This window comes from Pseudophryne corroboree, chromosome 7 (genome assembly GCF_028390025.1).
Source record: "Pseudophryne corroboree isolate aPseCor3 chromosome 7, aPseCor3.hap2, whole genome shotgun sequence".
NCBI classification, from domain to species: domain Eukaryota; kingdom Metazoa; phylum Chordata; class Amphibia; order Anura; family Myobatrachidae; genus Pseudophryne; species Pseudophryne corroboree.
Window position 1 is genome coordinate 359,802,623 of NC_086450.1, and position 26,678 is coordinate 359,829,300.

Genomic DNA, 26,678 nt, shown 5'->3' on the forward strand with positions numbered 1-26,678 from the left:
GGAATTCTGAGCCTTTTCCTCGCACCCCCAGTTGCGGGAGAATGTGAAGGAGGAGATGTTGACAGGTCGCGTTCCGCTTGACTTGACAATTTTCTCACCAGCAGGTCTTTGAACCCCAGCAGACTTGTGTCTGCCGGAAAGAGAGATCCAAGGTAGGTTTTAAATCTAGGATCGAGCACGGTGGCCAAAATGTAGTGCTCTGATTTCAACAGATTGACCACCCGTGAATCCTTGTTAAGCGAATTAAGGGCTCCATCCACAAGTCCCACATGCCTAGCGGAATCGCTCTGTGTTAGCTCCTCCTTCAATGTCTCCAGCTTCTTCTGCAAAAGCCTGATGAGGGGAATGACCTGACTCAGGCTGGCAGTGTCTGAACTGACTTCACGTGTGGCAAGTTCAAAGGGCAGCATAACCTTGCACAACGTTGAAATCATTCTCCACTGCGCTTGAGACAGGTGCATTCCACCTCCTATATCGTGCTCAATTGTATAGGCTTGAATGGCCTTTTGCTGCTCCTCCAACCTCTGAAGCATATATAGGGTTGAATTCCACCTCGTTACCACTTCTTGCTTCAGATGATGGCAGGGCAGGTTCAGGCGTTTTTGGTGTTGCTCCAGTCTTCTGTACGTGGTGCCTGTACGCCGAAAGTGTCCCGCAATTCTTCTGGCCACCGACAGCATCTCTTGCACGCCCCTGTCGTTTTTTAAAAAATTCTGCACCACCAAATTCAAGGTATGTGCAAAACATGGGACGTGCTGGAATTTGCCCATATTTAATGCACACACAATATTGCTGGCGTTGTCCGATGCCACAAATCCACAGGAGAGTCCAATTGGGGTAAGCCATTCCGCGATGATCTTCCTCAGTTGCCGTAAGAGGTTTTCAGCTGTGTGCGTATTCTGGAAACCGGTGATACAAAGCGTAGCCTGCCTAGGAAAGAGTTGGCGTTTGCGAGATGCTGCTACTGGTGCCGCCGCTGCTGTTCTTGCGGCGGGAGTCCATACATCTACCCAGTGGGCTGTCACAGTCATATAGTCCTGACCCTGCCCTGCTCCACTTGTCCGTGGTTAAGTGGACATTGGGTACAACTGCATTTTTTAGGACACTGGTGAGTCTTTTTCTGACTTCCGTGTACATTCTCGGTATCGCCTGCCTAGAGAAGTGGAACCTAGATGGTATTTGGTAACGGGGGCACACTACCTCAAGAAATTGTCTAGTTCCCTGTGAACTAACGTCGGATACCGGACGCACGTCTAACACCAACATAGTTGTCAAGGCCTCAGTTATCCGCTTTGCAACAGGATGACTGCTGTGATATTTCATCTTCCTCGCAAAGGACTGTTGGACAGTCAATTGCTTACTGGAAGTAGTACAAGTGGTCTTCCGACTTCCCCTCTGGGATGACCATCGACTACCAGCAGTACCAACAGCAGCGCCAGCAGCAGTAGGCGTTACACGCAAGGATGCATCGGAGGAATCCCAGGCAGGAGAGGACTCGTCAGAATTGCCAGTGACATGGCCTGCAGGACTATTGGCATTCCTGGGGAAGGAGGAAATTGACACTGAGGGAGTTGGTGGGGTGGTTTGCGTGAGCTTGGTTACAAGAGGAAGGGATTTACTGGTCAGTGGACTGCTTCCGCTGTCGCCCAAAGTTTTTGAACTTGTCACTGACTTATTATGAATGCGCTGCAGGTGACGTATAAGGGAGGATGTTCCGAGGTGGTTAACGTCCTTACCCCTACTTATTACAGCTTGACAAAGGCAACACACGGCTTGACAAATGTTGTCCGCATTTCTGTTGAAATACTTCTACACCGAAGAGCTGATTTTTTTGGTATTTTCACCAGGCATGTCAATGGCCATATTCCTCCCACGGACAACAGGTGTCTCCCCGGGTGCCTGACTTAAACAAACCACCTCACCATCAGAATCCTCCTTGTCAATTTCCTCCCCAGCGCCAGCAACACCCATATCCTCCTCATCCTGGTGTACTTCAACACTGACATCTTCAATATGACTATCAGGAACTGGACTGCGGGTGCTCCTTCCAGCACTTGCAGGGGGCGTGCAAATGGTGGAAGGCGCATGCTCTTCTCGTCCAGTGTTGGGAAGGTCAGGCATCGCAACCGACACAATTGGACTCTCCTTGTGGATTTGGGATTTCGAAGAACGCACAGTTCTTTGCTGTGCTTTTGCCAGCTTGAGTCTTTTCATTTTTCTAGCGAGAGGCTGAGTGCTTCCATCCTCATGTGAAGCTGAACCACTAGCCATGAACATAGGCCAGGGCCTCAGCCGTTCCTTGCCACTCCGTGTGGTAAATGGCATTTTGGCAAGTTTACGCTTCTCCTCCGACAATTTTATTTTAGTTTTTGAGTCCTTTTTTTACTGATATTTGGTGTTTTGGATTTTACATGCTCTGTACTATGACATTGGGCATCGGCCTTGGCAGACGACGTTGCTGGCATTACATCGTCTCGGCCATGACTAGTGGCAGCAGCTTCAGCACGAGGTGGAAGTCGATCTTGATCTTTCTCTATTTTTGGAACCTCAACATTTTTGTTCTCCATATTTTAATAGGCACAACTAAAAGGCACCTCAGGTAAACAATGGAGATGGATGGATACTAGTATACTTATGGATGGACGAGCGACTGCCGACACAGAGGTAGCTACAGCCGTGGACTACCGTACTGTGTCTGCTGCTAATATAGACTGGATGATAATGAGATAAAATTAAAATATATATATATATCACACTAGTACTGCAGCCGGACAGGTATATATTATGTAATGACGGACCTGCTGGACACTATCTGTCAGCACTGCAGACTCCTAAAGTAAGCTACTAGTATCAAGAAGATAGGGGAAAAAAAAACACGGGTAGGTGGTATACAATTATGGATGGACGAGCGACTGCCGACACAGAGGTAGCTACAGCCGTGGACTACCGTACTGTGTCTGCTGCTAATATAGACTGGATGATAATGAGATAAAATTAAAATATATATATATTATATATCACACTAGTACTGCAGCCGGACAGGTATATAGTATGTAATGACGGACCTGCTGGACACTGTCTGTCAGCACTGCAGACTCCTAAAGTAAGCTACTAGTATCAAGAAGATAGAAAAAAAAAAAACCACAGGTAGGTGGTATACAATTATGGATGGACGAGCGACTGCCGACACAGAGGTAGCTACAGCCGTGGACTACCGTACTGTGTCTGCTGCTAATATAGACTGGATGATAATGAGATAAAATTAAAATATATATATATATATCACACTAGTACTGCAGCCGGACAGGTATATATTATGTAATGACGGACCTGCTGGACACTGTCTGTCAGCACTGCAGACTCCTAAAGTAAGCTACTAGTATCAAGAAGATAGAAAAAAAAAAAAACACCACGGGTAGGTGGTATACAATTATGGATGGACGAGCGACTGCCGACACAGAGGTAGCTACAGCCGTGGACTACCGTACTGTGTCTGCTGCTAATATAGACTGGATGATAATGAGATAAAATTAAAATATATATATATTATATATCACACTAGTACTGCAGCCGGACAGGTATATATTATGTAATGACGGACCTGCTGGACACTGTCTGTCAGCACTGCAGACTCCTAAAGTAAGCTACTAGTATCAAGAAGATAGAAAAAAAAAAACACGGGTAGGTGGTATACAATTATGGATGGACGAGCGACTGCCGACACAGAGGTAGCTACAGCCGTGGACTACCGTACTGTGTCTGCTGCTAATATAGACTGGATGATAATGAGATAAAATTAAAATATATATATATATCACACTAGTACTGCAGCCGGACAGGTATATATTATGTAATGACGGACCTGCTGGACACTGTCTGTCAGCACTGCAGACTCCTAAAGTAAGCTACTAGTATCAAGAAGATAGAAAAAAAAAAACACCACGGGTAGGTGGTATACAATTATGGATGGACGAGCGACTGCCGACACAGAGGTAGCTACAGCCGTGGACTACCGTACTGTGTCTGCTGCTAATATAGACTGGATGATAATGAGATAAAATTAAAATATATATATATATCACACTAGTACTGCAGCCGGACAGGTATATATTATGTAATGACGGACCTGCTGGACACTGTCTGTCAGACTCAGCACTGCAGACTCCTAAAGTAAGCTACTAGTATCAAGAAGATAGAAAAAAAAAAAAAACACGGGTAGGTGGTATACAATTATGGATGGACGAGCGACTGCCGACACAGAGGTAGCTACAGCCGTGGACTACCGTACTGTGTCTGCTGCTAATATAGACTGGATGATAATGAGATAAAATTAAAATATATATATATATATATATCACACTAGTACTGCAGCCGGACAGGTATATATTATGTAATGACGGACCTGCTGGACACTGTCTGCAGAATGCGTTTATAAAAACACCACACGACGAGTGTTTAACTTTTTCAGGCAGACAATCACAATATACTGGTGGTCAGCAGACAATCACAATACTGGTGGTCAGTGGTCACTGGTCAGTCACACTGGCAGTGGCACTCTGGCAGCAAAAGTGTGCACTGTACTTAAATGTACTCCTGCTATAACTGCTCCCCAGTCTCCCCCACAATTAAGCTGTGTGAGCAGTGAGCACTCAGCAGTCAGATAATGATATACAGTATATGATGCAGCACACTGGGCTGAGCACAGATATGGTATGTGTGACTGTGTCACACTGTGCAGTGTGTATCGGTTTTTTTCAGGCAGAGAACGGATTAATTAAACTGGTGGCACTGGTCACTGGTCACACTATCAGCAGCAAGTAGTACTCCTCCTATATGCTCCCCAAAATTTGTATCTCTCTCTAGTACTCTAGTCACTCTAAACGGAGAGGACGCCAGCCACGTCCTCTCCCTATCAATCTCAATGCACGTGTGAAAATGGCGGCGACGCGCGGCTCCTTATATAGAATCCTAGTCTCGCGATAGAATCCGAGCCTCGCGAGAATCCGACAGCGGGATGATGACGTTCGGGCGCGCTCGGGTTAACCGAGCAAGGCGGGAAGATCCGAGTCGCTCGGCCCCGTGTAAAAAAACCTGAAGTTCGGGCGGGTTCGGATTCCGAGGAACCGAACCCGCTCATCTCTAGTGTCCATGCGTTTGCAGGGAGGGTTCCTGGCGTCAGTTCCGGTCCTGGACAGGCTGAAGTGTTCGCAGCGGCTGAGTAAGTCCTGGGCTACTCAGAGACTGCACAAAATCTGTTTGTACACCTCTGCTACACATGCGTTCGCACACTTGCACAGCTGAAATACCCTCCCCTGTGAGCAGCAACTATCTGATTGCAGCAGTGCAAAAATCGCTTGCTAGCGATCATGTCTGAATTACCCCCAATGTCACACGTAGACCATGCTGCACACGTGCAAGTGTTAAATGACATTTCAGTCTTGGGTGGCCAGAAGATATGGAATCTTATTAATTGTTTTTGCCTCTAAACTTTTTCTGTAGTTTGGAACCACAGCAATGGTGAGGTTCACACAGAGGTCATTTTAAGATTAGTTTAGAGACAGAGAGACCCAGTGCAATAATTTCTTCTTTTTAATGTTTACTGAAGTCTATGCTTTGAACCTTAAAATTACAGCTGTCCAAACCCTTCTTTTACAGTAGACAAGGGGAACTTAAATTGTCTCGGTGAAACTCAGCTTTGATTAGAATCAAGTGCCTGTATAAGCAAAGACAGAAGGAAAATAAATAATCACTTTATAACATTGGTGATACCATTTTTTATTGGATCAAATGTTAATTATTGCAGACAAGCTTTATTTGTGAAACCTCACTCGTCTTTGAAGTCTGAAATTCACATTTATTTAGAATTTCTCTCACTGGACTAATATGACCCCTTCAATATAAATTGATTAAACAAACAAAAACAACAGGAATATGCAGCTCTGGTATGTATGTTCATGTGTGGGTGTGTTACTGTGTACATGTCACATACTGACAAAAGTGTTCTCCTTGGTATGTGCATTGCATCTGGCTGGCTATAATGCAGTGGTCAGGGAACAGGGGTAAATTACCCCAAATGGGGTAAAAATTAAATTCCTGGGGGTAATGGGCGGTCAAGCTGCCGAGACACAGCCGCGTCCAGCACTGGCCGGCTCGTGATGTGACGTGCTGACGTCACACCGCGCTCCCTCCTGCCCGCCCTGCGCTGTGCTCCTGGCCGCCCTGTGCTGTTCCCGGCCGCGGTGTGACGTGCTGACATCACACTGCACACTCCCTCACGCCCCCCCTTCCTGCGCTGTCCTGTCCTGCCGCCCGCGGCCCGCCAACCCACACACAGAACTTGAAGTGTTCTGTGGCTGACCGCTGACGGAGTTCCGCAGGATCAGACAGTGGCCCACATAAAAGTGGGAAATTCCCACTGACATTACTGAGGTGAGGATGTGACCATTTGTCTCCTAAAAGTTCTGTCCCCTTCCCCCCTCATCCATCTTTCTTACATTCGTTCTGGTGTTTTGGGGAGAAAGTGTTAATTAACCCATTCATTGCCAAAAATGATTGGCAAAAAAAAAGAAGAATAATAATTATATATATATATATATATATATATATATATATATATATATGTCCATATATCTAGGGTCCCTGGCACTCCGGACTTACGCTCACCTTGCTCCGTTGCCCTCCCTGCAGATCAGCGTCTTTGTATATATCCTTTGTGTGAAAGGCACTCAGAGACTTGCAACCAATATTTAAAGTGCAAAAAAAGACCCCAACGGGCCAATTTAATGGCAACATTTCGGGGTGTTATTCCCCTTCCTCAGACAATTTAACAAACCAAAACAGTGAAATTTATAGACAAACAAACCTGTAACTCTCCAGTGCCCTCCTGTGTGTCCCACGCTCCCGGCCGCCGTCCCGCAGTGGCACTTCCGGTCGCAGGACTCCCGTAGCACCGGAAGTGGCATCACCCGCCCGGCCCCGGTCGTCATGGGAACACACTGCCAAGACCACAACAGTGTGTTGTTAACGTGCAAAACATAACAATCAATTATAGCAGCACTCAACCGCTTCTTATCATAAACAGCAATGTGCAAAATAGTATAAACAAGCAACATATCATACATCTTTAAACATACATACATACTAGCTGGAGTACCCGGCGTTGCCCGGGATTTTAAGAATGTTTGTTTACAAAAATGAATTTAAATATTAAACACAGTATAAATAACAGTCTAAAAAGCATGTAAAATGTTATACACCAGTGGCGTGCGGTGAGGTCAGTTTCTGGTGAGGCATGCCCATTACCGTCACCACCAGTGACCGCTACTGTACTACCACCAATGCCAGCAACCCATGTCTGCTAAACTCGCCGCCAGCTACTGCTCCCGCCACTAATTCCCAGTCTGATGCCACCACCAATGCCAGCAAAGTCTGGGCACACACACAGTGATATCCCCCCCCCATACCCTGGCACACACACAGTGATAGCCCCCCCATACCCTGGCACACACACAGTGATAGCCCCCCCCCATACCCTGGCACACACACAGTGATCACCCCCCATACCCTGGCAAACACACAGTGATAGCCCCCCCATACCCTGGCACACACACAGTGATAGCCCCCTATACCCTGGCACACACACAGGGATACCCCCCTATATCATGGCACGCACACACGGCACACACAGTGATAGCCCCCTATACCCTGGCACACACACAGTGATAGCCCACTATACCCTGGCACGCACACACGGCACACACACAGTGATAGCCCCCTATACCCTGGCACACACGCACAGTGATAGCCCCCTATACCCTGGCACGCACACTCGGCACACACACAGTGATAGCCCCCTATACCCTGCACACACACACAGTGATCGCCCCTCCCCCTTTATTCTCTGGCACATATGCAGAAATTCATCCCCCCCATACCCTGGCACACACGCAGTGACCAACCCCCAAACCCCCCCCCCCCCAAGGAGATGGTGAGATATCCACACTGCACACACACGGCGCTGCTGACCAGAGCGGCGTGCACACTGACATGGAGGGGCGGAGCGCTTGTTTCATGAGGCCGAGGACGCTGGAGAGAAGGGGGGCTGTGCGGTGCGCCAGTCACAGGAGACACTGACAGTGTCCGAGGCAGCTGGGAAAGGGTCTGTCAGGCTGCGGTGCCCTCAAAGTATGACGTCTTACCTGGATATGGCGGACCGTGATTGCAGCTACGGTAGCTAGCTTCCAGTGGCGATGAAAGAGAGGAGCGGAGCAGAGGCGCAGTGCAGGGGAACACGTGCCGGGGCCTCTCTCGAGCCGAGGTATGTGTATTGTGCAATAGAGTCAGTCAGAAGTGGTGGGCTGGACCGTAGGGAGAGCTCCATCTGGTGCCCAATCATATCTGTCTCAGTGACAGGGGCGTGCATGCGTATGGGCTACAAGCACGCCCCTGTCACTGAGGCACTCTGTACTAGTGCCACTTACACTGCTTTTTTAATGGGCTTTTTACTGCCCATTGTTTGGCCCCGCCCCCCGCTTCCGGCCCTTCATCATTGTCCGCAGGAGGCACCGCTGTCGGTGCCTCCGAAACTAATTTAAACCTTTTTTTAACAATGTAAAAATGATTACAATAATACAAAGCATTTACTTATGACACAATATGTGTCATAAGTATCTTCTTTGTATTATTGTAATCATTAATGACAGGGGAGGCACTGTCTCCCCTGACTGCACGTCCCTGTTATACACATCAATAAAATTAAATCCCAATGTGCTGCTGGGGGACCGTGCTACTTCCACTATATAACTCTCAGTGTGTGGGTTCGTGCTACCTCCATTCCCCTCCTCACATCATGTCACTGGCCCGGTCACATGCAGCCCTGTCATCACTGACATATCCATGCATGTCCTGATATAGTCTGTGCTGCTGGCCCACCCCTAGGGGTGCTAGTGGTGTGTTACCCCCACAGTGTTTGTTCCCAGAGTGTAAGTAATATGTGTAGCAAGTTTGGTGAAAATTGCTCCAGGCATTCCAGAGTTATGCTGTCTGCTGAAAAACTCTGTGCTGCTGCCTCACCCCTAGGGGTACTAGGGGTGTCTTACCACCACAGTGTTTGTTCCCAGCTTGTAAGTCATATGTGTACCAAGATTGTTGTAAATTGGTCTAGGCATTCTGGAGTTATGCTGTCTCCTGAAATTCTCTGTGCTGCTGCCCCACCCCCAAGGGTGCTAGGGGTGTGTAACCCCCACAGAGTTTGTTCCAAGATTTGAAGTCAGATGTGTACCAAGTTTGGTGTAAATTGCTCCAGGCCTTCCACAGTTTTGCTGGCTGCTGACATACTCTGTGCTGCTGTCCCACCCCTAGGGGTGCTTGGGGTATCTGACCCCCATAGCGTTTGTTTCCAGAGCGTAAATCATATGTGTACCAAGTTTGTTGTAAATAGCTGCAGGCATTTCAGAGTTATGCTGTCTGCTGAAATACTCGGTGCTGCTGCCTCACCCCTAAGGGTGCTACGGGTGTCTTCCTCCCACAGTGTTTGTTGCCAGATTGTAAGGCATATGTGTACCAATTTTTTAGTACATTGCTCCAGCAATTCGGGAGTTATGCTATCTCCTGATATACTCTGTGCTGCTGTCTGCCCCCCTAGGGGTGTTAGGGATTTCAAATTGTTTTAGTTGCCTCCGCCATGTTTTATATATATATATATATATATATATATATATATATACACAGTATCTCAGAAATGCCATATAAACAGTGATAACCAGTATATATGCACAATAATATATGATTTCCTTCCTTTCAAATCAAGGGGGTAACGTCGGCATATCTAAACATATTTTGGGGTAAAAGGTAAAAAGTTCCCTGACCCCAGCTATAATGGATCTCCTGGAAAAGCTAGATGGTGGGCCAACTGCTGTTATATTTCGTATATCACATTATTCTGTAAGTATTGTCCGGTCACAAACATTTTACTGGTGTGATGAATTGCTTTAATTTTTTTTTTTTTTTTTTAACCATACCGATCACCGTGTACCCGGCATCTGGAAATATTCAGTAATGTTAATGTGTATGGTTTGTTTCAGTCTGAATGGATGTTGAGGATGTCACCTGTAATAGAGCTGTACATTAGCATAAGGTAGGAACACACGCAAATTCAGGGAGAACACACAATTCCATACAGATAAGACACTGGTAGGATTCCAACCTATGACCCAGTGATGTCAGACAGCAATGCTAATCACTGTGCCACCATGCTGCCCAGACAATTATTAAAATTCTTAAGAATTACCATAGTAGAACTGAAACCCTAAACTGGTTTTCACTGTGCACAAGTGTCAGTGGAGACGCATGGACTGCTATTGCGTTACTTCTGCCTTTGAATCTCTGCACTCCACAAATCTATGTTTAAGTAACAACACAGGCTGGAATCTGGGTGGTAGAGGTGGCGGGTACTGAGGTATAGTAAGTTACTGCTGATGGGCAAGAATACAGGGTAGAATCCAAGAGAGATACAGCAGTGAGGGCAGGAACACAGGCGGGTCAGCTTCTATGACAAGGAAAATATGACTGAAGAAAAGTGGCATGACATCTTGCACAGAGCTTTCCAGGAAATATGTAAGGAACAAATGCACCAAGTGGAGAAAGACTCTATGGTTTAGCTTCAACAATTGGAGTTGTTAACCTAAATTTTCTTATGACCCCATGAACACTATCCCACTGATGAAGCATGGTGGTGGGAGCCTAGTTCTATGAGAATTGTTCTCTGTTTCACAGACAGAGCTTGTTTAAAATCTAGTTGCAGTCTACTAGACACTAACGCAACGGAATATGCTGCGCTATATAAGAAACTTAATAAACAAATAATGGTTGATGTATAAAGCAGGGAAAAGAGTAGAGAAGTAACCCAGAGGAGATGTTACCCATAGCAACTAATCAGCTTTGTGGTAGCATTTATCTAGTACATTCTATAAAATAATAGGTAGAACCTGATTGGTTGCCATGGGCAACTTCTTTACTGGTGCACTCTTTTAACTGCTTCTGCTTCATACATCAACCTCCAAAAAGTATATTAATGTTACAGTACATCCAGCTAAAACATCACAAAATACATATTGGCTTAAATTCAAAAATAACAATAACTATGGTAAAAAGTGGTGACAGCGCAGCACAACATGAATATGGAAAGTCATTTATTTGTTGAATTTGATGTTCAAAAACTATCTTTTTAATGTGTACTTAATTAAGAAAATGCTTTAGTGTTCTGTTTCTTGTAACCAAGCATTTTGTGTTGATTGGTCAAAATTCTAGTATAAAAATCTTTTCCTAAAAGGGTGGATACTTCTCATAGGCACTGTGGACCGGATGCAATTTGTGGCTAAGGGCAAATGTGTAATGCCCCTGGGTGGCATTTTGCTTCTTAGGCAGAGTGGCAGCAGACATGAGATGTGACAAATTCTGATTAGGTAGCAAATGCATATGAGAACGGACTGGCCCACAAGGAAGGCTAAGGAAAATCCCAGGTGAGCCCCGGAGCCCCTCATCTTATCAGGTTCCAGACCGTACACTCAAATTATACAAATGTTACTCTATTAGTGCGTCAGTTTCCTGGTGGAGCAGGAGCATGGATGAACATGGGTGCTAGGTTTGCTTCTACAGAAACTATGCCAAGATTCACCCTCTTGCCAATCTAAATTCGTGATTGGGTTACAGATCTACTCATCGCCATCATATGATTTTTCATTATTATTATTATAATACATTTATTACTTTTTACTACATTCCCAGGACTCGGGTGTACCCCCAGGTGTAGCTATAGTGGTTGCAGTGAATGCCACTGTTATGGAGCCCAGAGGCTTGGAGGCCCCGCCTCTGGGGCCTGACTCAACTGCACCCAGGTCATAAAGTTGTACGTATGTGTAAATACACTTATTTTGTAATGCATTTTTTACACCAATGATAGGGCTGGTGCATGTGTGCACTGCTAATAATAATGACTATGAAACCAAGTGTATAAAGACAGGATCCAACTCCTGTCACACAAAAACAAAGGTGTTGGATTTTAGGAATGCTGACTTTGTAAAAATGGGGAGATGTTTAAGTGATTCATTGGCGGACTGGAGGAACTTGGAAGGGGTGCAGGAGAGATGGGAAAAACTGAAAAGTGCATTACTAAGGGCAACAGACCTTTGTATCAAAAGGGTTAGGAAAAGCACCAGGAAAAGGAAGCCAGTGTGGTTCACAAAAGAAGTATCAACTAGTGTGAAAGCAAAAAAGCTGGCTTTTAGGAAATACAAACAGACTCAAAATAATAATGACAAAGAGGTGTATCTTGACAGACGGAAGGATGCTAAGAAAGTGATCAGACGTGCAAAGGCAGAAGCTGAGGAGAAAATGGCCCAGTCAGTAGATAAAGGGGTATATGCAATTGCGGTCGAATTCCGGGTGGAATTCGACCGTTTTTAAATTCGACACAATTCGACAGTCGAATTCCGGCCGGGGAGTGCCGGAATTCGACATATTCAATACAAAACGGATTCGACAGTCCCGCTGTCGAAAAACGGAGGAATTGACAGAAAAGTGCGTCCTGGATTCGACTTTTCCGACGGTGCCGAAATGGTTAAAAAACACGGGGGAAAAATGCGTGGGGTCCCCCCTCCTAAGCATAACCAGCCTCGGGCTCTTTGAGCCGGTACTGGATGCAAAAATACGGGGGGGAAAATGACAGGGGATCCCCCGTATTTTAACAACCAGCACCGGGCTCTGCGCCTGGGCCTGGTGCAAAAAATACAGGGGACAAAAAGAGTAGGGGTCCCCCGTATTTTTTGTACAAGCACCGGGCTCCACTAGCTGGACATATAATGCCACAGCCGGGGGACACTTTTATACCGCTCCCTGCGGCCGTGGCATTAAATACCCAACTAGGCACCCCTGGCCGGGGTACCCTGGAGGAGTGGGGACCCCTTCAATCAAGGGGTCGTCCCCCCCAGCCACCCAAGGGCCAGGGGTGAAGCCGAGGCTGTCCCACCATCCAAGGGCTGCGGATGGGGAGCTGATAGCCTTGTTGAAAATGAAAGAATATTGTTTTTTGCAGAAGAACTACAAGTCCCAGCAAGCCTCCCCTGCAAGCTGGTACATGGAGAACCACAAGTACCAGCATGCGGGGGGGGGGGGGGGGCCCGCTGGTACCTGTAGTTCTTCTGCAAAAAAAAATACCCAAATAAAAACAGGACACGCACACCTTGACAGATACAACTTTATTACATACATGCCGACACATACATACTTACCTATGTTGACACGATGTTCGGTCCACTTCTCCAAGTAGAATCCATGGGGTGCCTGAAAAGAAAAGATAATTATACTCACCTAAATCCAGTGTCCAAAAAAAACAAACGCATACCCGATCCACACGGACTGAAAGGGGTCCCATGTTTACACATGGGACCCCTTTCCCCGAATGCAGAGACCCCCCGTGACTGCTGTCACAGAGGGTCCCTTCAGCCAATCAGGGAGCGCCACGTCGTGGCACTCTCCTGATTGGCTATGCGCGTCTGAGCTGTCAGACGCGCATTGCACAGCCCCTCCATTATCTTCAATGGTGGGAACTTTGCGGTCAGCGGTGAGGTCACCCGCGGTCAGTGGCTGACCACGGGTAACCCCACCACTGACCGCAAAGTTCCCACCATTGAAACTAATGGAGGAGCTGTGCGATGCGCTGTCTGCCAGCTCAGACGCGCATAGGGAATCAGGAGAGGGGCTTCACCCCTGGCCCTTGGGTGGCTGGAGGGGAGGGGACCCCTTGATTGAAGGGGTCCCCACTCCTCCAGGGTACCCCGGCCAGGGGTGACTAGTTGGGGTTTTAATGCCACGGCCGCAGTGACTGATATAAAAGTGTCCCCCGGCTGTGGCATTATCTCCCCAGCTAGTGGAGCCCGGTGCTGGTTCCAAAAATACGGGGGACCCCTACGTCTTTTGTCCCCCATATTTTTGGCACCAGGACCGGACGCAGAGCCCGGTGCTGGCTCTAAAAATACGGGGGATCCCCTGTAATTCCCCCCCCCCCATATTTTTACAACCAGGACCGGCTCAAAGAGCCCGAGGCTGGTTATGCTTAGGAGGGGGGACCCCACGCATTTTTTTTCCAGGTTTTTAACCCATTCCATAAAAATAAATTTATTTTTTTAAATATATAAATAATACTTGTGCCTCCTAAATAGACAAACCAAGTACCTAATCCCTTCTAATATAAATAGATATACTATTAGCAATAAAAAAAAACACACACTAAAAACATTTTTACATTTTTTTATTACATTCCGCCAGCAAAGTGAGGCGGATTGAAAATGACGAATTTACTGTCGAAAAAGCACTGTTGTTGAATTTACATTCTTCAATTGAATATACTTTTGTCGAAAAGCCGCATTTGTACCATTGCAGAAATGTCGAATTTGTCAAATGTCGAATTTCAAAAAGTCGAATTTGAAAAGTCCGTTTTTTTGACGAAAAGTACTGTATTGCATTGTCGATTTTTTTTTTTTTGGCGAAAAAGTCCCGTTTTTCGACATTTTCGGGAATTCGACCGCAATTGCATATACCCCAAAGGGGGCAAAACTTTCTTTAAGTATATAAATGAAAGGAGAAAATCAAATGGAGGAATAATAAGACTTAAGACAGAGAGTGAGAATTTGGTGGAGGGAGACAAGGCAATAGCAGATCACCTAAATAATTATTTTTGCTCAGTATTTACTGGAGAAGGGAAGGGGCCAGAGTTAAGTTGCAAGGACATTCATAAAAATAAGGTAGATGAAAGTACATTTACAGAGGAGAAGGTCTTAACTGAACTTTCAAAACTAAAAGTGGATAAATCAATGGGGCCAGATGGGATACACCCAAGGATACTAAAAGAGCTAAAAGATGTGCTGGTGGCACCATTAACAGAATTATTTAACCAGTCACTAAATACAGGTGCCATTCCAGAGGACTGGAAAAGAGCAAATGTAGTTCCACTGTACAAAAGTGGAAGCAAGGAAGAAGCAAGTAACTACAGACCAGTAAGCCTTACATCAGTAGTATGGAAAGTAATGGAAAAACTACTAAAAGAAAGAGTTGTGGAATATCTTAAATCAAACAACTTACAGGATCCAAAACAGCATGGATTTATTGGTGGGAGATCATGCCAAACAAATATTATTGACTTTTTTGACTCTGTGATGAAAATAATAGATCAAGGGGGAGCTGTAGATGTAGCATATCTAGACTTTAGTAAGGCATTTGACACTGTCCCACATCCCAGAATGCTAAATAAACTTGAAAGTGTGGGGGTGGATTATAAAATAGTTAAATGGATAAGAACCTGGTTGCAGGATAGGAAACAGACAGTTGCAGTAAATGGAGTGCAATCTATGGAGGGAAATGTTACCAGTGGAGTACCCCAGGGATCTGTACTCGGACCAGTCCTCTTTAATATTTTTGTTGGTGACATTGCAAATGGTATTGAAGGGAAAGTATGCCTTTTTGCAGATGATACAAAGATATGCAACAGGGTAGACAGAGGGGTAAAACAAATGATTGATGGCCTAGCTAGGTTTGAAAAATGGTCAAGAACATGGCAACTACAGTTTAATGCTAAAAAATGCAAAATCATGCACTTGGGTCTCAAAAACCCAAAGGATAAATATAGTATCAAGGGTACTATAATGGAAACTACTGAGGAGGAAAGGGATTTAGGAGTCACTATTTTAAGTGACTTAAAGGCAGGAAAGCAATGCAACAAAGCAATGAGAAAGGCAAGTCAGATGCTTGGTTGCATAGGGAGAGGAATCAGTAGCAGGAAAAGAGAAGTAATAATGCCACTGTATAGGTCATTGGTGCGGCCTCATCTGGAATACTGTGTCCAGTTCTGGAGACCATATCTCCAGAAAGATATAAATACATTAGAGAGTGTACAAAGAAGGGCAACTAAAATGGTGCATGGCCTACATCACAAAACTTACCCGGAAAGGCTAAAAGATCTTAACATGTATAGTATGGAGGAGATGCAAAAGAAAAGAGAAAACACACCCTAGGGTGGATTTTGCTCCAGGCGCTGATTGGGGAGGTGCTACACAGCAGCTAAAACAAAGGGAGGTTGGTCAGACCCCCAAGTCACAAGCAATACACAAAGAAAAGGTTAAAGCGCTTGCTGGTCATATATGAGAGAAGAGTGGTCACATTGAAAATCACACATTTATTTGAACATTAAAATGAATTAAAATGTATTAAGAAGTACGATATTAAAAGAAATTGGAGAACACAATATGTGTTAGGTCTCAAAACAGCTGTGCCCCTCTCGGTCTCAGTGAGAGTTGGTGGGAAACATTCAAACCTGTTCCAATGTACAGTCCCCTAGTGATAGGCTCTGAGTGTCCCGTTAGTGATCCATCGTGTATATATTTACCACCAGCAGTTGTCCAAGGTGTTTTAAGCGGTTGGCATCCGCAAGAGGTAGTCCCTTGTATGGCTGTGTAAAAGTTCCACGGTGGAAAGATGTCCTTCTAACGGGATCCACAAGTAAAGGCAGTAATGGGGACCTGGTCCAGGTGAAAAGTTCCTCAGGAGATTGAGTGATAAACACTGGGCACGTACAGCAGCAATCACCAACGCGTTTCGTTGCGTTCACGCAACTTTTTCAAGGTATTGATAGTGCTGTTAACCAGGGTTTTTATACCCTCACCAATATGGATGCTCATTTGCATATGTGATTGACAGTGACCAAATCCTCTCATTATATGACCAAATAATGACAGACAGAATATATAGAATGTTAAATATTCAACACACAATTAATCATGTGTATAGTATACCTTATTATTCGTAGCTACAAATGAATTTCTCTAAAAAACAACAAGTCACATGACTAACATGGTATAATGGGGGAGCGAAATAATAACAAACCCGAAATGGATTAGAAAGAACTCCTAATGGTCCTTAAGTAATCGGACTGGGAGTCTTTATCCATTTATTGCACAAACCCGACTGAGGACAGGTGTAAAGATTACCTCTTAGTGTGGAACCTGTACCCGGCATGAGTGCGGCACGTCATAAATCTGCGCCAGATGGTCCGGGCGACGGCATGTGAGCGTCCTCAACAGGGCGCGTCACTAGCCGCCGCCTGGGGTTCGCTGACGCGCTGGTCAGGTCCGGCCTACGTCAGTAATGGTGCGCGGCCGGGATTAGTATGTCATCCCAGCGCGACCACAAGGACTGGTAAACGTAGGGGTTACCGTGGTGACGGACACCGCAGTGCGCGTCGCCTAGGCAACGTACACCACACTGTTCCGCCCCACAGCAAACGGAAACGAATATCAAAAAGATAGTTATATGAAATTCAAAACTCAAAGTGTGTGAATAATCACAATCGATGGTTCCGATTAGATTGAGGAAACAGAAGATTTGAACTGGCGGGTTCAATGTTTAAGAATAGTAATCTTCTGTAGTACACAATAGTTGAAGATGTTGATATTGGCAAACATTGTAAGAAAACAGATAAATACATGTACAATGAATAATACAAAATAAAAAATAATAATTAATAATGGATATCAATATATAGAATCTGGGAATCACAAGAATACCAATAAGGAAAATAAAACAGGGGAAAAGGGAAATATAACCATGGGTGAGTACATGCATGGAATATAACACCCCTGTCGGGGGTGATTCCATGGGAATAGATGCAAACCAAGAGCCTGTCTAGAAGGAGCAGGGAGAAAGGAATCACGTGTTTATGTCACTAGATTCAGTTCAATCTGTTCGTTCAGACCAGAGGGATGTATCGTGTTTAGCCTGAACATCCAATAGAGTTCTTGTTTACATAATGCTTTGTAACGATCCCCACCTCTCTTAGTTTTCACTACATGTTCAATAGCTACTACGCTAAGGAGACTCGGATCACTATCATGACAGTCTCTAAAATGCCTAGAAACACTATGTGTTTGTAATTTGTTGATAATGTTCCGACGGTGTTCCATGAACCGAACTTTGATACTTCTTATCGTCCGTCCCACATATCTTTTGTTACAGGTACATGTCAGCAAATATATGACATAATTAGTGTCACAATTCATGAAGCTGGTCAAATTGTATTCTTCACCTCCCTCAACTGTAATTGATGTGGTTTTCCTAGGGATGTGTTTACACGTGGTACATCTGGTTGTGCCACAGCGATGGAAGCCTGGGGGACGCACTGGTATCCATGATTCCCGTGTCTCTCCCTCTATATCCACTAGAGGGATTGTTTTGAGAAAACTAGGGGCCAAGATATTCTTGAGGGAGCGTCCTTTTTTAAATATAAAAGAAGGTCTGTTTGGCAAAGTTCCTCTGAGTAACGTGTCTTGGTTAAGCATCCCAAAATTTCTACATATTATTCGTTTAATGGACATGCTTTCATTGTGTGATTTTCAATGTGACCACTCTTCTCTCATATATGACCAGCAAGCGCTTTAACCTTTTCTTTGTGTATTGCTTGTGACTTGGGGGTCTGACCAACCTCCCTTTGTTTTAGCTGCTGTGTAGCACCTCCCCAATCAGCGCCTGGAGCAAAATCCACCCAGGGTGTGTTTTCTCTTTTCTTTTGCATCTCCACTTAGTCCTACTCCAGGCTGCAGGGATGGGGAGTTTCTCCACGTATAATGACAGACATACTAGGAGGATGGGTTTTCTCAGCAAATGGGATAACCCCACAGAAAATGATGGTACTGATATGACTAATCAATTAAAAAATGAGTTTTACCAATTGGAGGATTTGATGAGGTCCGAGACCAAGCATTGGCTTGATGGGGTCAATCTCCAGAAGTATGTGGATAAGAATATGATACCCCGGGGTCTCAGGCTCTTCAAACCCTCCATTTTTAATGGGAACAGAGAATTTGAGGAACTATGGGAAAAAACCTTAGACAGATGTTCCCTTAACCTAATGGAATTAGTAATTAAATATAGGAATCAGAAAGCCAAGGAGGTGGAGTTAGAGATTGAGTCTCTCAGAATTAAATTGGAACCTTTTGCTAATACAAAGGATTACCAAGAGAGAGACAAATTAGTCATGGAAAGAATGACTAAGTTTGAACAAACAGTTGTAGATAACAAATGTAAGAAATTTCAGAGAGATATTGAAGATTATAAAACAGGACATGTTAGGAATTATAAGAATGCCAACCGAGGTACTAATAAGGAATACACCTCCACGACTAGAGAGTGGAGAAAGAAAGGGACTCCTAGAGGTAATTCTGCCAAACCCAGTACTAGAGGGATAGAGAGTCATCACTACCCTCCCAATCGTTCTGACACTAATCAGACCGACTGGTCTAATTGTACTAATCCCCCCTCACAATTGGGAGCTAGACCTAGGGAAAAAAGACCCATGAGACAACTAGATGACCCCAAATCTGAAGTTTTTTTAGAAGAAAGATTAGAGGGAGGACGAGGCCCACCACCAAGAACCTTATGGGGAAAACAAACACCAAAAAGAAGGAGATCAAGAAGCACCGAGGGTGCAGGGGGAAAAAAAAGAAGACAGCCAAGAGGCTGGGATTAACAGATAAACTAAGGCCCCCTAACAACATCTTTAATTTGTCTAGTAAAAAACTCTCTGAAACTGAGAAGTCTATTCTAACCAAAGGGCTTGGTTTCGCACCCACAAATACCCCCAATATGTTCAATCTGTTTGTGGAACTGAATAGATTTATCCGCACCCTATGTAGGAAACGCTATTTCATACAACGTAACTTACGACAGCATAATGAAGAGGGTTTTGCGATCACCCTCGACTCAGGGGATGATCCAGCCCTCACCATTTTACAAGAACTTTTGGACGCTAATTCTGATAATCCAGCTGACGTCCCTAGAAAAGTGTTTGATGTTAATAGGAACAATTTCAGACGTAAGTCCGAGTTCTACCCCCTCTCTTACAAGAGCCCAATGATAGAATGCTTCTATAAGACTACCCTGAATGATTTTAGAAACCTTTGCCAACAGGGAAAAGCTAAAAATAAGAGGTCACACACTAATTTAAACAAATGGGAACGTAAAGCATTACGGGACCTAACTAAAGATACCTCCCTAGTATTTAGGGAGGCAGACAAGGGGGGAGGTCTGGTAGTGCAGAATAGAACGGACTATATCAATGAGGCTAACAGACAACTAAAGGATACTGCTTTCTATAGGAAACTTGATTCTGATCCCACACAAAACTTCCTCAGGGAGTTTCAGCATATACTTGATGATGCCCTGGCCGATGGAGTTATCTCCAAAGATGAATTTAATTTTTTATTCACCAAACACCCTACTGTTCCTATTTTTTACCACCTCCCCAAGATACACAAATCACTTAGTGCACCCCCTGGTCGCCCCATTATCTCGGGTATAGGTTCTCCATCTTCTAATCTGTCATTTTATGTTGATTCCTTCCTCCAACCTCGTGTCTCTACACTAAGGTCCCACATCAAAGATACTACCCATTTTTTACAACAGTTGCAAGATGTGACATGGAAAGAGGGTTATGCATTTATGACCCTCGATGTACAAAGTTTGTACACTAATATTCCACATGATTTGGGCCGTGATGCAATAGCATTGAGATTACGAGCTGATGGGGACCTTCCAGAGAGACACGAGACCTTTTTGTTGGATGCCATTTCTTTCATTCTTAAACACAACTATTTTTTGTTTTTGGACACGTATCATCTCCAGGTGATGGGCACGGCCATGGGGACCAGATTTGCGCCGAGTTACACCAACCTTTACATGGGTGCCTTTGAGGACACCCATGTGTGGGGCGGGGGCTTTGGCGCGAATCTGGTCCTCTATGGCCGATATATAGATGATCTTTTTATTATTTGGGATGGGGATCTGTCATCGGCACTCCACTTTGTTAATAGTTTAAACTCCAATCACTTTAATCTCCGTTTCACCCACTCCTATCACCCTATCACCATCAATTTTTTGGATATAACTCTTGAAGCCAGGGATGGTAAAATATACACTTCTAACTTCACCAAAGAAGTCGCGACGAACGCCTATTTGCACTACCAGAGCGCTCACTACCCCCCTTGGAAGAAAAATATTCCTCGGGGGCAATTCTTACGTCTGCGGCGTAATTGTACGGATGATAATAAATATTTAGAACAAGCGAACTTAATGATTGAAGCGTTCCAACTAAGGGGTTACCCATTGTCACCGCTAAAGAGAACTATGCAAGAAGTCCTACATGTAGATAGGGACACTCTTCTCAAATCAAAAATTAACAAAAAACCACCTTTACCAGGTCAGGAGAGTAGCCATGCTCACACTGTTTATCAGGAAGATTTAGCCTTCATATCAACTTTCAACAGTGAAAGCATGTCCATTAAACGAATAATATGTAGAAATTTTGGGATGCTTAACCAAGACACGTTACTCAGAGGAACTTTGCCAAACAGACCTTCTTTTATATTTAAAAAAGGACGCTCCCTCAAGAATATCTTGGCCCCTAGTTTTCTCAAAACAATCCCTCTAGTGGATATAGAGGGAGAGACACGGGAATCATGGATACCAGTGCGTCCCCCAGGCTTCCATCGCTGTGGCACAACCAGATGTACCACGTGTAAACACATCCCTAGGAAAACCACATCAATTACAGTTGAGGGAGGTGAAGAATACAATTTGACCAGCTTCATGAATTGTGACACTAATTATGTCATATATTTGCTGACATGTACCTGTAACAAAAGATATGTGGGACGGACGATAAGAAGTATCAAAGTTCGGTTCATGGAACACCGTCGGAACATTATCAACAAATTACAAACACATAGTGTTTCTAGGCATTTTAGAGACTGTCATGATAGTGATCCGAGTCTCCTTAGCGTAGTAGCTATTGAACATGTAGTGAAAACTAAGAGAGGTGGGGATCGTTACAAAGCATTATGTAAACAAGAACTCTATTGGATGTTCAGGCTAAACACGATACATCCCTCTGGTCTGAACGAACAGATTGAACTGAATCTAGTGACATAAACACGTGATTCCTTTCTCCCTGCTCCTTCTAGACAGGCTCTTGGTTTGCATCTATTCCCATGGAATCACCCCCGACAGGGGTGTTATATTCCATGCATGTACTCACCCATGGTTATATTTCCCTTTTCCCCTTTTTTTCTGTTTTATTTTCCTTATTGGTATTCTTGTGATTCCCAGATTCTATATATTGATATCCATTATTAATTATTATTTTTTATTTTTTATTATTCATTGTACATGTATTTATCTGTTTTCTTACAATGTTTACCAATATCAACATCTTCAACCATTGTGTACTACAGAAGATTACTATTCTTAAACATTGAACCCGCCAGTTCAAATCTTCTGTTTCCTCAATCTAATCGGAACCATCGATTGTGATTATTCACACACTTTGAGTTTTGAATTTCATATAACTATCTTTTTGATATTCGTTTCCGTTTGCTGTGGGGCGGAACAGTGTGGTGTACGTTGCCTAGGCGACGCGCACTGCGGTGTCCGTCACCACGGTAACCCCTACGTTTACCAGTCCTTGTGGTCGCGCTGGGATGACATACTAATCCCGGCCGCGCACCATTACTGACGTAGGCCGGACCTGACCAGCGCGTCAGCGAACCCCAGGCGGCGGCTAGTGACGCGCCCTGTTGAGGACGCTCACATGCCGTCGCCCGGACCATCTGGCGCAGATTTATGACGTGCCGCACTCATGCCGGGTACAGGTTCCACACTAAGAGGTAATCTTTACACCTGTCCTCAGTCGGGTTTGTGCAATAAATGGATAAAGACTCCCAGTCCGATTACTTAAGGACCATTAGGAGTTCTTTCTAATCCATTTCGGGTTTGTTATTATTTCGCTCCCCCATTATACCATGTTAGTCATGTGACTTGTTGTTTTTTAGAGAAATTCATTTGTAGCTACGAATAATAAGGTATACTATACACATGATTAATTGTGTGTTGAATATTTAACATTCTATATATTCTGTCTGTCATTATTTGGTCATATAATGAGAGGATTTGGTCACTGTCAATCACATATGCAAATGAGCATCCATATTGGTGAGGGTATAAAAACCCTGGTTAACAGCACTATCAATACCTTGAAAAAGTTGCGTGAACGCAACGAAACGCGTTGGTGATTGCTGCTGTACGTGCCCAGTGTTTATCACTCAATCTCCTGAGGAACTTTTCACCTGGACCAGGTCCCCATTACTGCCTTTACTTGTGGATCCCGTTAGAAGGACATCTTTCCACCGTGGAACTTTTACACAGCCATACAAGGGACTACCTCTTGCGGATGCCAACCGCTTAAAACACCTTGGACAACTGCTGGTGGTAAATATATACACGATGGATCACTAACAGGACACTCAGAGCCTATCACTAGGGGACTGTACATTGGAACAGGTTTGAATGTTTCCCACCAACTCTCACTGAGACCGAGAGGGGCACAGCTGTTTTGAGACCTAACACATATTGTGTTCTCCAATTTCTTTTAATATCGTACTTCTTAATACATTTTAATTCATTTTAATGTTCAAATAAATGTGTGATTTTCAATGTGACCACTCTTCTCTCATATATGACCAGCAAGCGCTTTAACCTTTTCTTTGTGTATAGTATGGAGGAGAGAAGAGAAAGGGGAGACATGATAGAAACTTTCAAATATACCAAGGGTTTTAACTTTTAACAAAGTTCAGGAGGGAAACATTCTTCAAAGGAAGAGAAGTATTAGAACTCGAGGACATACACTGAGACTGGAGGGAGGCAGGTTCAGGGGAAATTTAAGGAAAAATTATTTCACAGAAAAGGTAGTGGATAAGTGGAATTGCCTCCCATCAGAGGTGGTAGAGGCTAAGACTGTAGAGCAATTTAAACATGCTTGGGATAGGCATATGAATATCCTTACAAAGAATTAAGGTTCAAAAAGGGTTGAGATTACCTAAAGGATAAAAAAAAAGGGGCAGACTAGATGGGCCAAGTGGTTCTTATCTGCCGTCAAATTCTATGTTTCTATATTAAGTGTACAGATAGGAGAGCTCTGGTCTTGGAGATGCGCACAACTCTCTTATGGGAGATTATACACATTTAGCTCCATGCACTCACAGGTCCTGGCTCTGAGATCCATGCAGCAGCATCTATTGGCGGTTGTCATTTGCGACTCTATGCAAATGGCGCTACAAACTCCTTCCCTTGTGTACATCTGTGCGCCCATATGTGCAAGGACTGAGAGGCCCACTTTCAGTGTCTGTACACGCAGTGGCAGTAATAACAATTGGCTCGTCCTTATTCACCACTATCAGTCGCACCAGTGAAACTCACACCTGCTTAATGACAAGACCGGTTTCTCCGTCTGACTGCAGCCTACTATGCCCTATCCTATAACATGCCTACTGAAAGGCCCATTTTTGCGTTAATTTATAACCACCTCCTAGTCACCGCCCATGAACACCCATCACTTTTCCACATTTTAATCCCGCCTGTCTCGATTGCAGCAGTGTCTTTGTGCGTACACCCTTTGTTATTTATTCGACAGAGGATTTGGGGGGGAATTTGTATCATAAAATCTTTGAACTAAGGGAATATTAGCATTGTGTGGGGCTCTGATTCAGGCCCATTGTGAGAGCAGTTAGGGCTGACTCATCAGGGCGGTAGTGTACTTCTTGCCACCCCCAGATTACACAGCAGTTCATGTGCTTAACTAACATTGAAAAAGAATGCTGCCATTAATTCAGTGGGAACCTGTGACCTCACTGAGGCACTGTGTAATACTGCTGAACCCTACTGAATTCAGAGGCTGCTTTCTCATCAATACTACTTCAGTTAACAAGCGGTTGCCTCCACACTGTGTAGGCGCAGGGCACCCTTTACTGGAAATACACAAGGAGAACATTATTTGTATACAATTTAGAGACAAATATGCCTTATGCAGTAGCCAAAGAGCACTTGTAGATGAATGGTTTACATATCCATTTTACAGTGGCTACAAAAAGGAGACGCTGTATTATAATGATCAAACTATTACTGTAAATGAATGTAGGCACCAGGCTTCCGCTCCTCTCACTTTTGACATAATTTGGTTATAACTGTTACAAAACCCAGTAACACTAACTTTAGATATATTATAATATGAATAAACAGTATTAGGAATTTAAGATTCTAGAAAATAGACACTGAGAACATTTGTATTTAATGTAAAAGGAAAGGTAGACACACTGGGAGATAAACAAATGATTGAGGATCTAGGTAAACTAGAAGAATGGCTAAGAGAGTGCCAAACAATGCAAATTAATGCACATGGGACTCAAAAACCCAACGCCTAAATATAAAGTAGCATTAACGGTACCACAGAGGAGGAAAGGGTAAGCAATGTAACAAAGAAATAAGGAAGGCCAGTCACTTGCTTGGTTACATAGGGAGAGGAATCAGCAGCAGAAAAAAAAGTAATAACACCATTATATAGGCCATTGGTATGGTCTCATCTAGAATACTGTGTTCAGTTCTGGAGGCCAAATCTCCAGAAGGATATAAATACATTAGAGAGCGTACAAAAAAAGGGCAACTAAAATGGTGCATGGGTTATATCACAAAGCTTACTCAGAAAAACTAAAATATTTTAATATGTTTAGGTTGAAGCAGAGAAGGGAACGGGGGAGACATGAAAGAAACTCAAATATGTCAAGAGTTTTAGCAAGGTACAGGAGGGAGACATTCTTCAAAGAGAGAGAAGTATTAAGACACAAAGGCATGCACTGAAGTGAAAATAGAGGAAGGGAGGTTTAGAGGAAATCTGAGGAAACATTACTTCACAGAAAGGGTAGTAGATAAGTGGAATAGCTTCAAATCAGAGGTGGTAGAGGCTAATACAGTAGAGCAGTTTAAACATGCTTGGGATGGACATAAGAATATCCTTAGCAAAGAACTAATGATAGGTACACACCAATAAATATATTACCTGTTCCACTGAATGGGCGATATATCTGTAGTGCATCAGCACGTACTTATACCCAATGCAGTGCAACCGGAAAGTATTCACAGCGCCTCACTTTTTCCACATTTTGTTATGTTACAGCCTTATTCCAAAATGGAATAAATTATTTTTTCCCTCAAAATTCTACACACAATACCCCATAATGACAACGTGAAAAAAAAAATATTTTTTTTGAGATTTTTGCTAATTTATTAAAAATTAAAAAAAACTAAGAAATCACATGTACATAAATGTTCACAGCCTTTGCTCAATACGTTGTTGATGCACATTTGACAGCAGAGCCGGCCCTAACCAATATGATGCCCTAGGCAAGATTTTGGCTGGTGCCCCCTAGCACCACCGCTGGTTCCACCTCTGACCTTGCACCTCTTTCCCAGCACCATCACCCCTCACCCATAGCAGTCCTTATTTTGGTGTTTGTACCCCCTATACTTTAAATAGGAACAGCTCGCACATTTGGCACACAGCCCAAAAAGGGGTGTATTTTTGCTGGCAAGGGGCATGGCCACACAATAGTAACCCCAATTCCAATTATGCCACACAGTACTGCAACTTTATTCACATTTGACCATGCGATAGTGTGCATAATTCATATTACATCCCACAGTAGTATCACTTTACCTTATAAACATTACTCCTCACAGTAGAGCCCCTTATT

The 26,678-nt window shown here is 44.0% G+C and overlaps 1 long non-coding RNA gene across 1 annotated transcript in view; it reads left to right on the forward strand.

Moving 5' to 3' along the window:
• The window catches only part of LOC134943703 (uncharacterized), a 192,415-nt gene that overhangs the window by 13,075 nt on the left and 152,662 nt on the right, over nucleotides 1-26,678 (forward strand). The gene's annotated exons all lie outside the window — the stretch shown is intronic.